This window comes from Dasypus novemcinctus, chromosome 15 (genome assembly GCF_030445035.2).
Source record: "Dasypus novemcinctus isolate mDasNov1 chromosome 15, mDasNov1.1.hap2, whole genome shotgun sequence".
Taxonomy (NCBI): domain Eukaryota; kingdom Metazoa; phylum Chordata; class Mammalia; order Cingulata; family Dasypodidae; genus Dasypus; species Dasypus novemcinctus.
In genome coordinates, this window is record NC_080687.1 from 22,349,522 (window position 1) to 22,364,736 (window position 15,215).

The 15,215-nt window shown below is 38.4% G+C and overlaps 1 pseudogene; it reads right to left on the reverse strand.

Annotated features, from left to right (window-relative positions):
- Nucleotides 1-4,449: 4,449 nt before the first annotated feature.
- Nucleotides 4,450-13,703, reverse strand: LOC101437437 (DNA-directed RNA polymerase I subunit RPA2-like; annotated as a pseudogene).
- Between the last annotated feature and the right edge of the window lie 1,512 nt (nt 13,704-15,215).

The window sequence follows — 15,215 nt, forward strand, 5'->3', positions numbered from 1 at the left end:
TGAACTCCATCTGCTATGACCATAGAACCTGTGGGTCTCTGTAGCCCTCAGAAGAACCAATACCTGGGGTTGTATCTACTTTAGCTGTCTCTGGGACTCTGCTGAGGTGTGTGTAAGGGCAATCCCTCTGATAACCTCCCAGCTCTTTTTTGAAGACTTATAACCATATAAACTCATTTGTCCTTTCCATTTCCCCCGTTTATTCAAGATCAAAAAGCATTTTTAACTCCTGATATTACATGTGGGCTGGGATATTCTGCTGGTCTGAGCTGACCTTTTTATTCAAGATCATTTTCTAGTTACATCGTGAGCTGGTACTTGGTAGTTATCCCTCAGCAACCATCTTGCTGCAGCACATGAAAATAGACTTTGGTGAGGGAAGTAACTTATGCTTTATGGTCTGGTATCTGTAAGCTCCTACCCCAAATAAATATCCTCTATAAAGGCCAGCAGATTTCTGGTATTTTGCATCAGCACCCCTTTGGCTGACTAAGACAAGTGAAATAATTCATACATAAAAGGACAAGCATTGTAAGGTCTCAAAATCTGGGTGATGGGTTCATCATTGTTGTTTTCTGGGTTTTGTTTTTGTTTTTGTTTTTTAATAATATCCATTCTGTATGATGTGAGAATATACTGCATTGTAATTTTGAACTGCATCTCCCTCATAGTTAGTGATGATGAACAACTTTTCATGTCTCTTGGCTGTTTGTATTTCCACTTTAGAAAAAAATGTGTATTCAATCATTCAGCCAATTTTTTTTATTGAGTTGCTTGTCACTTGTATGATCTCTTTATATAACATGGAGACCAGTCCCTTATCAGATATATGGTTTCAAAGATTTTTTTTCCCATTGAGTAGGCTACATTTTTACTTTCTTGACAATGTCTGTTGAAGAACAAAAGTGTTTCATTTTGAGGCCTATCTCGTTTTTCTTTCGTTACTTGTTCTTTAGGTGGCAGGTCCAGAAACCAACAACCACCACAAGATCTTGAAGATGTTTTCTTACATTTTCTTCTAGGTGTTTAATTGTACTGCTTTTTATATTTAGGTCCTTGATCCATTTTGAATTGATTTTTGTATAAGGTGTGAGATAGGGGTTTTCTTTCTTTTTTTGAGATGTGGATATCCCATTTTCCCAGCACTATTGTTAAATAGGCTTTTCTGATCCAGCTGAGTGGATTTGACAGCCTTGTCAAAAATCACTTGACCATAGATGTGAGGCTCTATTTCCAAACTCCTGATTCAGTTCCACTGGTCTATCTTCATGCCAATACCACGTTGCTTTTACCACTGCAGCATGATAGTATGCTTTAAAGTCTGGAAGTGAGAGTCCTCAAACTTCCTTCTTCCTTCTTCTTTTTAAAGGTATTTTTGGCTATTGGGAACCCTTACACTTCCAGATAAATTTGATAATTGGTTTTTCCATTTCTACAAAGAAGGATCCTGAAATTTTTGTCAAGATTGTGTTAAATCTATAGACCAGTTTGGGTAGAATTGACATCTTAATGATACTTAGTCTTCCAACCCATGAACACAGAATAGTCTTCCATTGATTTAGATCATCATTGGTGTCTTTTAGCAATGATTTATAGTTTCCTGAATACAGGTCCTTTATATCCTTGGTTAAATTTATTCCTAAATATTTTATTCTTTTATTTTTTATTTTTTAAACAAATTTATTTATTTCTCCCCCCATCCCTCATTGTTTGTGCTCACTGTCTGCTCTCCATGACTGTCAGTTGTGTGCTTTCTGTGTCTGCTTGTCTTCTTTTAGAAGGCACTGGGAACCAAAAGCAGAACCCTCCATGAGTGAGTGAGGTACCCAAACACTTAAGCCACATCTGCATCCTGCTTGTTGTGTCTCTTGTTGTGTCTCCTTGTTGTGTCACAGCTCATTGCATCAGCTCACCACACCAGCCCTTCAGGTCAGCTTGCTGTCTTGCTTGTCTTCTTTAGGAGGCACCAGGAACTGAACTCAGGACCTCTCACATGGGAGGTGGGCATCCAACTGCTTGAGCCACATCCACTCCCAATATTTGATTCTTTTAGTCACTACTGTAAATGGATTTTTTAACTTCTTCCTCAAGCTGTTCATTAGTCATGTATAGAAATGATATTGATTTTTGCATATTAATCTTGTATCCCCCCTCTTTGCTGAAATCATCTATAAGTTCTAATAGTTTTGTTGTAGATTTTTAGGGATTTTCTAAGTATAGGATCATATCATCAGTGAATAATGAAAGTTTTACTTCTTCCTTTCCTATTTGGGTGTCTTTTATTTATTTTTCTTGCCTTAGTGCTCTAGGTAGAACTTCTAGCACCATATTAACTAACAGTGGAGAGAGTGGGCATTCTTGTCTTCTTCCTGACCTCAGTGAGAAAGCTTTCAGTCTTTCTCCATTGAGTACAATATTAGCTGTGGGGTTTTCATATATGCACTTTATCATATTGAGAAAGTTTCCTTCTATTCCTACCTTTTAGGGTATTTTTAACAAGAAATGGTGTTGTATTTTGTTAAATGACTTTTATGCAACAATTGACATGATCTTGTGATTTTTCTTCTTTAATGTTTTTTCCTGTTACATGATTGTTCAGAGAAGCTTTATTTGTAATTGTCAAAAACTCAAAACAATACAAAATGTCTTTTAATACATGAATAGTAAAAAAAAATACACAAATGGTTAAATAAGCTGTGGTAATTGATATCATGGGATACTAAGCAATGAAAAGGAATGGACTATTGATAAATGCAACAACTTGGATGGTTCTCAAGGGAATTATATTGAACAGACAAGGTCAATCTCAAAATATCACATATAATATTTTTTATATAAAATAATAGAAATGGAGACCAGATTAGTGGTTGCCAGGGGTTAAGGTGGGGAGGGGATTAGGAGCCCAGCAGGATCCTGGGTATTAGAGCAGTTCCATAACTTGATTATGTTGGTAGATATATCAATCTACACATGTGATAAAATTGAATAAAACTGTGATGTACATACACAAAGGAGTGCATGTGAAACTGATGAAATCTGATAAGCTCTGTTCATTGTACCAATTTCAATTTCCTAGTTGTGAAATATGTAATTCAGAATGAAAAGTTTTTTAAATTGCCATTTTTATTGCTGCTTTTAAAGGTGGAGAGAGACTTGAATAGATCCCATCTATGGGATTGTGAAGTGGACAGAGATGGGATTAGGGTGGGAAAGTCTACTAGATTTGAGGTTTTACTGATGGCAGGGGGAGTACCAGCCAATAGAGTCAAGATTTTTTCCTTATTTTTAAAAAATGATTTCATTAAGCAAAGTCAGGATATTTCTTGATTGGATAAATTTTTCTCAGTCTAGCCCTACCTGCTAGATTCAGGAAAGAATTACCTTAGGAATATTTTTCACATCAAAAAGCATCATATCTGCTCACGTGTATACAACATTATTTACTGCCAATATTGTTTATACTAGCCAAAGACTGGAACAATCCAAGTATCCATCAACTGGGGACTGGTATATACATAACAGTACATCCATGCAACAAAATACTCCACACCACAAACAAAGGAAAAGAAAAGAGGAGATATTCTATAAAATGATATGAAAGCAGATCAATATAAATTATGCTCAGGAAAACTGAGCGTAGAACAGACTGAATATAAAATACCCATGGGATTTAAGATTTAGTATGAAAAAAGGATGCTAAAAAAAATCTCAATTTTTTAATATCCATTACATGTTGAAATGACATTTTGGATATATTACATTAAATCAAATACATTATCAAGATAAATTTAACATGTTGCTTTAACATGGCTACCAGAAAATATGAAATTACATATGCGGCCTGCATACTCGCCTTGTACTGGCACTGGACTGCTCTGCTCTACAAAGACAAGTCACCTCCCACTGAAGTGGGGACAGGGAATGTGGGGAGGCAGGACTGCCTAGAAAGAGATTTCCCTGCAGACGCTGCTACAAATCATTATATTGGTTTTTGTTTTGTTATTTATTTATTTCTCCCCCCCCCCCCCATGGCTTGTTTCTGTTTTTTTTTTTTTTTTTTGCTGAATGTTCTCTGTGTTCATTTGCTGCACATTTTTTCTGTGTCTGCTTGTCTCCCTTTGTTGTGTCATCCATGGTGCATGGGCCGTCAGCTCTCCGGAGTGCATGAGCCGGGAGCCCAAATGATTGAGCCACAGCCACTTCCCAATATATTGGTTTTAAAGATGTCTCATATTATAAAGCTTGTGGAGTTTCTGAACAGATACAACAGAAATCAGCTTCAGAAGTTATTACGCAAGAGATAATTCTAAAAGTCCTGAATTCTAGGTCTTAGCTGAAAGTTCTAACACCCCTGAAAACACTTGAGTAATCCAGTAAAAATACCTTCACTGAACCTAACTTATTTGTTTTAATATAATAGATCTCCTAAACCAAAAACCCAGCATCAGGTTAAACAATATCCTGTTTCACTTTGATGTTCATAGCTGCCAGTTCTGCTGCAAAATAGTGAAAAACATAAGGCGAGAAAGGGTGTCGATGGTGTCACTGCAAATGCACAGAGCACAGCTGTGCTCCCTGTTGTGCGTGGCAGAAAGGGAAGTCTTCTCCAACATCAGAGAGAGTAAGTGGCCACACTTCATATAAATGTGGGTGACCGAATGGTCAGATCAGTTGAAAAGGCAGTCATGAAAGAGGAAAGATGAACTGTGAGCTAAAAGAACGTCTGGTTCCATTTCCCCAAAACAGATTCCAACCTGAACATTTCTTCCCCCAATAGGCTGGTTGGTGACTTTGTCTTTGGTTCCTGTTGTTCTGACTTGAAATTTGTCTGAGAACATGTGGTATAAGCAGTGATTCTAAACCCCATCTATGAAAATGTCTGCTCTCTGTTCTAGCCCACTGATGCCACTGTACAGTCTCTCAGTGCCATAGAAGTTAGAGCCAGTAGCCCTTAACATCTTACCAAAGCACTCTTCATGGCAAAGACTGTGCAAAGCTGCAGACTTCTCTGCCATACTCTCAATTAGCATACCGATGGTCAAGGGGACGGAAAACCATGGGGATGGAACAGAATGTCTGGGACCATCCCACCCTTAGTAAAAGGCACGTCCTCAGCTGGCTTCAACCTGCTCAAAATGCCCATGGTGACTGGCAAAGTCACCTCCAGTAGTTGGATTCCAAGGGATTCTCATCATAATGTAAACACTTGATTTCCACTTCCAGTGTCAACCTCTACACTTTGATGTTATCCACAATACAATTTTCTTTAATCTTATAGTATATCACAAAACTTTCCCCAGCATTGAGATTTAGGTAGCTGTAATATGGATCTCCACACTGCAGTCTTGCTCCAATAAATGGCAATCCATCATCATCTAATTTCCAAACAACCTGTGGGTCACCAGGTTTGACTCAAAACACAAGACTATCATCTCCTTGTTTAATTTTTTCAGAAAGATTTATGAACTCAAACTCGTAGACATTTCCATAGACAAAGCTTCTTTCCCAAGAAGGCTTGTTTACAATCCTTGCATCCTTCATATCATAGCCAGTGTAGGGAATAACAGCCAAAATGGCATTCATCCCAGTTGGGCAGTTATCCATGTCATAATAGTCATGCTAGGTATGGGCTGGCTAAAGTACTAGTGGAGTCTAAAGACAATACAACTTATTACCCAATCAGTCTCCATGGGTGAGAAGTGGAAAGCCCACAGTTTGATTACCCAACTGGCACTGGTACATGATCTACAGACTCTGGTTGTGGTCAGAGAAAGGGATGGAGTTGGCACTCACACCAAGCAAGCTGTGAGGAAAGAGCTCCTGGTGTGTGGAAAGCCCAGCAACAATCTCATCCTCAAAGACTGCTACATTCATAAAGATCTGTTCCACAGTTCCAATTAGTTCTTATTTCCCTAATTTCAAGTTCTGCCCAGGCTGGACCAGTCCACAAGGAGTGATAAAAAGGAAAAATCCTGGGTACAGATTTGGTTTTCCTGTCACGAAGATAAAGGCCATCTCCATCCAGTGAGGAATTCTTTTTTCTCTCAACACCTTTATTAAGATGGCAATACTCCAAATTATCTATAAATTCAATGCCTTCCCAATCAAAATTCCAGCAGCCTTTTTGGCAAAAATTGACAAGCTGATCCCAAAATATGGAAATGCAAAGGATCCAGAATAGCCAGAACAATCTTTTAAATGCTGGAGAGACTCTGTGATGCTGGGAACCAGCTCCCTCTCCACCCAGCCAGCCAGGACACCATCCAGCAGGGCACAGTAGCATTCACTGCAGGGTCAATGTGGGGCGCCGTCAGCAGGACTGACCCCAAGTTGCAGAGCAAAGCTGAAATAGATGTTGCATACACAAACTGTGTGACAACCTCACATACAGTGAAGTGATTCATGGGACCACAAGGCTCCCCATCTCGGATGTGTGGGGGACAAAGGAAACCCTAGGACTCTGATAGCAACCTGCACACTGTGGTGTCCTCATCTTGGCAAAATCAGCCCCTCTGCACACAGTGGAAATGGGAGAGATAACATATGAAGTTCAGCTTGTCAACCACAACAGAAAGTCCAGAATCTTGCAAGAAACCAAGAACTATTTTAGAACACAGTTTTCTAGTAGCAAGATGTTCAAATGGTTTTGTAAGGTCTGTTTCCAGATTTGAAATCTTCATTAAATTTCAGTGTTTAGGGGACACATTGGTTTTCTGACCTTTCTTTTCTAGAGCTATTCTCATAGACACTAACCAAGATTCCATTTTTTTCCTTCAAAAACATAAAGGAGAGCTGGCTGGGCATAAGAACTTCTTGATTTATTAAACTACCAGGATTCTCCTCCATGCACTCTCCTTTGGCTAAAGTGAAGAGCTTCCAGGTCATGAGACAAAGCATAAAAAAACTTTTCAGTATTGGATGTTAAGTGGATACAGATGCACTGGTTAAACAGAAACTGCAGCTTGTTCATTTGGGTACCACTCAGGAAGACTGAGTTTTACTCTGACGTGTTCACCTAGGTAGTTGAGGAACTGCTTTGGGGTGGGACAACCTCTCCAACCACAATCCTTAATTAACATCAGAGAAACAGAGTTCCTAAAGAAAGAGTCATCTTCTTTTCCCTTGATGGGCTCCAGAAAAATCTGATAATCAGAAAACTGACAAGAGCCTTAACTGCAAATCCCAGAGGTAAAAACAAACAAAAAAACAAACAAACTAAAACAGCCCTTTGTGGTAAAGTTTGACATAACTGTGCCGTTTTCCAAGTAGTGAAGGCTCATACTGACAGCTGAATGCTCTTCCCTCACACTGCAATGAAGTGCCATCCTGAGCACAGCCAGGCCCTGCCCTTTTCCATTTTGGTCTTATCATTGCAATGGGGAAATTTCTCCATGGCATAATCAGCATTCAGATGATTTTTTCAATGCCATTGATTATAAAATAGCCTCCCATTTCCTTTGCTTTCTCATGGTAGAGCTTTTGGAGAAAGGTTGTATAAGTTGCAAAGCTTAGACTTTACCATGATGGGAACACAGCCAAGAAACTGTATAATAATTCCTTGTGAGATTCTATTTACTGCCCAGCTGACATCAGCTCTCAACTTCCCCCAGTAGGTTTTCCTTCGGCCTTGGCATTCTACTTTGATCCTTGCACGTGTTCCCTCTTGGAACTGTGGGTGGACTAATGACAGCATCCAAAATAGTAAGAGAGACACACTCATCGTGGAAAACAAATTCAAAGGGAGGTATAGCCTGCATCGTGTAGCCACGTCCCCCGCACACCCATAGTTGAAAGACTTAATGTGCCCCCTGCATCAGGTCTTGCAAAATGGTATTCTGCTGTTCCCTCGGGGTCCCTTAAGAGGGTCAGTCTGGTGCTTCAGGCTAGGCCTGCCCAGAGCGCCACACCACCAGCCACCAGGACCCCTCACAAGCCTGCAGCCCTGAGGTGAGAGCAACTTGCACACCCTGCTCTGATTTTTTAATGTAGTATATTACAGATTGATTTTCTCATGTTTAATCACCCTGGTAAAAGCCCACCCACTCATGAGGTATCATTTTTTAAAATACGTTTTTTGATTCACTTTAAGTATTTTTTGAGGATTTTTGCATCTACATTTATTAAGGAAATTGGTCTATATTCTCTTTTTTTGTGTGATACCTTCATTTGGTGCTTTTTTAAAAATTTATTTTATTTATATTTTCCCCTTGCTTCCTTGTTTCTTTAGGAGGTACCAGGAGTCGAACCCAGGACCTCTGATGTGAGAGGGAGGTACCTAATCACCTGAGCCACCTCCACTCTCTGCTTTGTTGTATCTCTCATTATGTTTTTCCTCCCCACACCTCTGGTTGCATCATCTTGTTGCATCAGCTCACCACACCTGCCATCATGTCAGCTCACCATCTCCTTTAGGAGGCATCGGGAAACTCTGTTCCCTGTTTTGTTGTGTCTCTCACTGTGTTCTTTCTTTTTGTGTCTCTTGTGTCAACTTGCCACACCTGCCCATCGCACCAACTAGCTATGTTCTTTAGGAGGCACTGGGAATCAAACCAGGGACCTCCCATGTGGTAGGCGGGAGCCTAGTCACCTGAGCCACATCTGCTTCCTGCTTTATTTGACTTTGGTATTAGGGTGCTGTGAGTGTCAAGAATGAGTTTGGTAGTATTCCTTTCTGTTTAATTTTTTGGAAGAATTTGAGCAAGATTGGTATTAGCTCTTCTTTAAATGATTGGTAGAATTCACCTGTGAAGCCAACTGGTCCTAGACTTTTCATTTTGAGGAGTTGTTTGATGACTGTTTCAATTTCACTTGTGAGTGGTTTATTGAGGTCTTCTATTTCTTCTGGGTAAGTGTGATTTGTTCATATGTTTCTAGAAATTTGTCCATTTCATCAACATTGTCTAGTTTGTTTACATAGCACACAGTTATTCATAGTAGCCTCGTATGATTTCTCTTATTTCTGGTGGGTCAGTGGTAATGTCACTCTTCTCATTTCTGATTTTATTTGCATCGTCTTTCTTTTTTTGTTAATCTAGCTAAGGATTTATCAATTTTGTTGATCTTCTCAGAATGAACTTTTAGTTCTACTGATTTTCTCTATTGTTTTTTTTTCTTTCTTCTGCTCTGTTTCATTTATTTCTGCTCTAATTTTTATTATTTCTTTCCTTTTGCTTGCTTTGAGACTAGTTTGCTGTCTTTTTTCCTAATTCCTCCAGGTGTGGTAGTATTAGGTCTCTGATTTTAGTTATTCTTTTTAAATATAAGCATTGAGGGCTTTAGATTTCCCTCTCAGCACTGCCTTCACTGTATCTCATAAGTTTTGGTATATTGTGTTCTCATTTTCATTTGTCCTGAGGTATTTATTGATTTCTCTTGGAATTTCTTCTTTGACCCACTGATTATTTAAGAGTGCATTATTTAATCTCCATATATTTGTGAATTTTCCCTCTTTTGCCTGTTATTAATTTCCAACTTTATTCCAATATGATCAGAGAAAGTGTTTTGTATAATTTAAATGTTTTTAAATTTATTGAGATATGACTTATGTCCCAGCATATGGTCTGTCCTGGAGAAAGATCCATGAGCATTTGAGAAGAATGTATATCTTGCTGTTTGGGGGTATAATGCTCCATAAATGTCTAGTAGGTCTAGTTCATTTATCATATTATTCAAGCTCTCAGTTTCCTTATTTATCCCCTGTCAAGATGTTCTATCTAATGCTGAGAGTAGAGTGATGAAGTCTCCAATTATTATTGCGGAAGTGTCTATTTCTCCCTTCCGTTGCCAGTGTGTGTCTCATGTATTTTTGGGCACCTATGTTAGCTGCATAAATATTTATTATGTTTATTTCTTCTTGTGAATTGTTCCATTTATTAATATATAGGAAACTTCTTTATCTCTTATAACAGTTTTGCATTTAAAATCTATTTTAACTGATGTTAGTATCACTACACCTGCTCCTTTTTTATTACTATTAGCATGGAATATCTTTTTCCAACCTTTGACTTTCAGCCTGATTGTATCCTTGCATCTACATTGAGTCTCTTGTAGACAGAGGATAGATAGCTTGTTTTTTTTTTATCCATTCTATCAGTCTATGTCTTTTAAATGGAGTTCAATCCATTCACATTAAGTGTCACTACTTTAAAGGCATTATTTACTTTGTCTATTTTATCCCTTGGCTTTCTGTTGACCTATCTTACCATCGTCTGTCTTTTAACCCTTTTGATTCCTCTTACTTATGTTCTTCATTTCTACACTCTTCTCCAGGACTCTCTCTCTTGTCTTTTCCATGAAGGCTGTAACACACTCTTTAATATCTCTTATAGATTTGGTATCTTGGTAACACATTCTCTCAGTTTTTATTTGTCTGTAAAGACTTTAAACTCGCCTTCATTTCTGAAGGATAGTTTTGCCAGATGAAGCATTCTTGGCTGGCAGTTTTTCTCTTTCAGTAACCTTAAATACATCATTACAATGTCTTCTAGCTCTTCTGAAGCAGCGAGTTAGGTAGTTACATTCACTGAAGAGAAACCCCACTCAGCCCTCCACCATACTCTCCCTCTTCCTAGGGAGGAATCTGTGCTTTCTCCTCTTCATTGGCTGCTCAGCCTCAGATTTTACCAAGGCCGTTCTCCTCAGGGGTGGAGGATGGGCAACCTCATCATCTTGGCTCTATTCTGTAGCAGTAGGTTTTTGAACTTCATGTTACATATTCAAAATAAGTAAAACTACATAGGGGAAAGAAATGATAACTTTCCTAAAATTCAAACTAGAAAGTATCAGAATTAGGATTTAAACCCAACTCTATGAGATAAACTGACCTCAAGAAGATGGATCGTCTCCTCAATACACATGAGATGGAGAGGTCTAAAGAAGTGACTAAATCTGCTGGTTGATTGTGATCAGAAAGGTACAAACTATTCACACAACATAAATGAACCTTAAAGGCCCTATACTAAGTGAAAGAAACCAGGCATCAGCAGTTCTGAAAATCACCCTATTTGGTAGTTTCTGGGGGTATTTCAATGGGTAATACAAAAAACTCTATCCAAAAAGTCAGGTACTTCAGCTGCCTGGATACTCTTTGACCTAACTTATCCTGTGACAACATTGCTACTTGAAAGTATTTACTGCAGAAAACCAAACTAAAATTTGATGACAGTTGAGGGGACTGATGGGTAACATCTGCTCTCATATTTGGGGGGCCACCATAGTTTCCTTCAGGCTCTCTGGTGAAACTTCTGCCTCCTCATCTAAGTGCCTCCCCAAATGCTCAAGAGCATTCAAAGTGCTTTTTGAGAAAATTATTGTCCATATCGATGGACGCTGGCAGGCCCCACCAGCCTTTGCAGATAGGAGTTACATTCGGTTTAAGCCAATCAGACTAGCAGAGTTCCATAACAACACTCCAGCCCTTTCCGCTTCATCTCCTATGTGGTATGATGCAGGAAAAAAAAAAAAAAAGCCTCATCCACAAGAACATGTCTGTTGTTTTTACATGAACTAAGGTTGAAGATTTTGTTATTAATGCCTATTGGGTAAAAATCCACAAAAGAAATTATTCCTTGAAAGAAAGGCTGTGAAAACATATGTCTCTCAAGATGGATTTGTTTGGTGACACAAATGTAAGACCCAAACATTTTCCACTATACTTAGCTACCATTAAACTCAACTTTAAATATAGCACTTAATTATTATTGTGCTTATCACCTGCCATCATGGGACTGGCAGGGCCAGAACAGCAGAGGGTTGATATGTATTTTTCATCCTTGTGGTGCCAGTGCCTGACAGAGTTGAGTGTTCAAAAAGTATTTTGTTAAACTGTATGATAGTTGTTATGTGCTTTATCTCAAACACATGGTAATAGTAGTAGGCATAAACTTGCATTAAAATTAGAAAACACAAGTATATACACAAAAAAACAAAAATTACCCAAGATCTTTCTACCCCAGGATAAACATTGATAATAATTTTGTCTATTATCTCCCAGTCTTTTATTACTTGCATTTATTTTATGTAAATACTAGATCAAACAGTTATACAGCATTGCAATCCCCTCTTTTTACTTGGCATGATACAATAAGCAGTTTCCCATATAATCCTTTGAAAATGTGACTTGTAATGTCACATTACATTACATGACATAATAAATGACAGGGCATTTCATTGTGTAGATGTGACAAAATGATTTTTCAATTGTTATTACTGTTGGACATTCAGGCTGCTTCTAAATTTTTGCTACCATAAATAACATTTAAGTGACCATCCTAATCGACATGTATGATTACTTATTATGAGAGTGTCCCAAGGATTGTGCTCACCTTCTCTACTGCATTTATCGGGGGATCCAACAAGGTTCCCATTTATAACAATGACAGGAAGAATCCTTAAACTTGAAACTTTATTAAGATGACAAATGTATTACATGGTGTTATTAAGCATGCATATTTTATAACGTTAACTGGGTAGATAAGGGGTTTGGTAGTAACTTTTTTTTTTTAAGATTTATTTTATTTATTTCTCTTCCCTTCCCCCCCCCCCCCAGTTGTCTGTTCTCTGTATCCATTTGCTGCATCTTCTTCTTTGTCCGCTTCTGTGTTTCTTTTTGTTGTGTCATCTTGTTGTGTCAGCTCTCAGTGTGTGCAGTGCCATTCCTGGGCAGGCTGCACTTTCTTTCACACTGGGCAGCTCTCCTTGTGCATGGAGCTCCCCTACGCGGGGGACTCCCCTGTGTGGCATGGCACTCCTTGCATGCATCAGCACTGCACATGGGCCAGCTCCACACGGATCAACGAGGCCCAAGGTTTGAACCACGGACTTCCCATGTGGTAGACGGATGTCCTATCCACTGGCCAAGTCTGCTTCCTGGTAGTAACTTTTAATGATTCCTTATAGGAAAGTAGTGAAACTCTTAACAACTCCTAAAATTGGCTCCATTCAGGCCTTTCTTGCTTGCTATCCAGTTTCTATTCATCTTCTTCTCTGAATCTCAAATAATTTTAGTCTTCTTCCATTTTCACTGGAATCAGTTCTTTTAATATCAATATTTATAATATTCAGAGTTGAAACTTTAAATAGAATATTGTCTATCACATAAGAGAACATGTAATGCATATATGTATATGCATTTTACATCTATCATATGTTAGAGTTTCAAGGAGAGAGGGGCTATTAGAAGTTGCAAAAAGGGAGGAGACTAATGACTGAAAAAGAACCACCTTATTTGGTTACTAGGAGATCATGGCATTCTTAGAGAGTGTTGCTCAGCAGAATGTTGGAGAAAAAAAGCAAGAGGTTGAGTGAGACAAGATTGGGAGGTCAGAAATTGCAGTGGAAAATGTCATACTCTATCAGAGAGTGTTTGAAAGATAATGATGAGAAAGACTGAGCACTCCATTGAAAAGATAGGAAGAGTCAAGCATTTTAGTTGTCTCTGAAGCATTTTTTCCCAGTTAACTAATGCTATATAACAAACCACCATAACCATTTAGTAGCTAAAACAATAACATCAGTTTTGCTCACATACCTGTAGTCTTGGCAGGGCTTGGTACAGACAACCATCTCTTCTCCATGCAATATCAGCTTGGGCAGCTCGGAGTCTGGGTTCTGGATTTAATTGAAGGCTGCTCACTCACAGCTCTGGCCTCTGGCTGAGAAGTGTCAAATAGCTGGGGCTGCACCAGCTGGTACTCTTCAGGCATCTCCCTCCATTTCTACAAAGTCTCTCCACACAACCTCTCAAACAGGGAGGTTATAGGATAGCTGGGCTTCTTCCACGTTGCCTTAGAGCTCCCAGGGTGCATGTCCCAAGAGAGAGAGCCTGATGAATGCCTCTCATTTTTTATGACCTAGCCAGCAGAAGTCACACAGCATCATTTGCAGCACATTCTATTTGTCAAGTAAACCACAAAGGCCCACCCTATTTCAAGAGCAGAGGAAATAGATACCACCTCTTATTGAGGAAGTAGAAAGGTTCTGGAAGGGCATGTGGAATCAGAAATATTGCTATAGCAATTTTTGGAAAATACAATGTGCCACAGAAATTTTAATAGCTTTATTGAGATATGCTTCAGATACCATAGTTTACTTTTTCAAAGTATACATTACAATAGCATTTTGTGAATTCACAACCTTCACCACTGTGAATTTTAGAATATTTCTGGCACCCCGAAAAGAAACCTTGCACCCATTAGCAGTCAGTCCTCATTCCCCCCACTCTCTCCCAGACCTCTCCAACTACTATTCTACTTTCTGTCTCTAGGGATTCAGCTATTCTGTACCTTTCTTACAAATGGAATCACACAATATATGGTCATTTGTGACTTGATTCTTTCACTCAGCATAATCTTTTCAAGGTTTATCTTTGTTGTAACATGTATCATAACTTCATTTCTTTTTATTGCCAGATAAAATCACATTGTATGGAAATACCACATTCTGTTTATACATTTACCAGGTGATGGACATTTCAGTTGTTACCACCTTTTTACCATTATGAATAATGCTGCTATGAATGTCATACAAATTTTCGTGGATGTATGCTTTCATTTCTCTTGGATAGATACCTAGGAGTGGAAATGCTGGGTCATATGGTAACTCTGGTTAATATATAAGGAACTGTCAAACTGTTTTCTAAAGTAGCTGTGCCATTTTACATTCCCATCAGCCATATATGAAGGTTCCAATTTCCCACATCCTCACCAATGCTAGTTATTGTCTGTCTTTTTAATTATTGTCATCCTGCTAGATATGAAATGGTATCTCATTGTGATTTTTATTTTTATTTCCCAAAAGACTAATGATGTAAAACATCTTTACATGTGCTTATTGACCATCTGTATAACTTCTTTAGAGAAATGTCTACTTTGTGTACTTTTATTTTGGATATTTATCTTTTAGATAAGGAGTTGTAACTGTTCTTTATATCCTGGATACAAGTCTCTTATCAGATATATGATTTGCAAATATTTTCTCTCAATCTGTAGGTTGTCTTTTTATTTTGACAATGGCCTTTGGAGCAAAAGATTCTAATTTTGATGATGTTCAATTTATTATTACTTTTTCTTTGTAATATTATGCTCCAACTTTTCTTCGCTTTTGGTATCCTATCTGAGAATATATTGCCTATCCCTGGTGACAAAGATTTACCCCCACTTTCTTTTAAGAGTTTTGTAGTTTTAACCCTTACTGTTAGGTCTATGGTCCATTTTGAG